Source organism: Penaeus monodon, chromosome 21 (genome assembly GCF_015228065.2).
Source record: "Penaeus monodon isolate SGIC_2016 chromosome 21, NSTDA_Pmon_1, whole genome shotgun sequence".
NCBI lineage: Eukaryota > Metazoa > Arthropoda > Malacostraca > Decapoda > Penaeidae > Penaeus > Penaeus monodon.
The window spans coordinates 20,227,151-20,227,882 of record NC_051406.1 but is presented as its reverse complement, the minus strand read 5'-3'; positions in this window follow the sequence as shown (position 1 = coordinate 20,227,882).

Below are 732 nucleotides of genomic sequence, written 5' to 3'. Positions count from 1 at the left end.
TTGTTATTTCGCTCCGTGGCAAAGATTTTTTTCCGTGTTTGTACTCCGGCATCGCTTGAGAGGGTTGGAAGGGGACAAAGAAGGGGGAGAGGGAGCCTACTTAGGCTGGTTCTTCCTCCCCCCTCTGCTCTGCTATCCCTGTCCTACTTCTTTTAGTGGCTCCCCCCATACCCGCTTCCCCACCCCCATTCTCAGCTCAGTCGAAGTGTTTTATAAGCGTGGGGTACCAGTGTTTTGACTTCACTTTATTTACAACGATGGTCTGTGACACTTGGCTTCGCTTATTTGATAATTTTGTGTAACTGTTATTCCTGTTATTTCGCTAGCTGGAAGCAATCATGGAGCCAAAATGGGTTGGGATTAAATGTATTCTGAGAAGTATGGTGTGCATCAGCAAAACTTGTCTATCATGTTTTAATACCAGATGTTTAAAAACAAGGACTTGGGGTTTTCTCGACGAATGGGAATATAACTTTCCCCAAACCCATACCCCTTTCTTTTATCCAACAGAAGTTTGCTGTTTTCCTCTTGTTCGTCTTAGCGATGAGCGCCGTCCTGGTGGCTGCGAAAAGCTTCGCAAGGTACCCATATGAAACATCGATACCATTATGAATCAGTCGTATTATTTTTACCTGGTTTTCATACAGAAATATTGTTAACAAAAGTAATGTTATTTAGATACTGTACTGACTTATTTAACTTTATTTTCCCAAGCTATTGGACAAAAATATA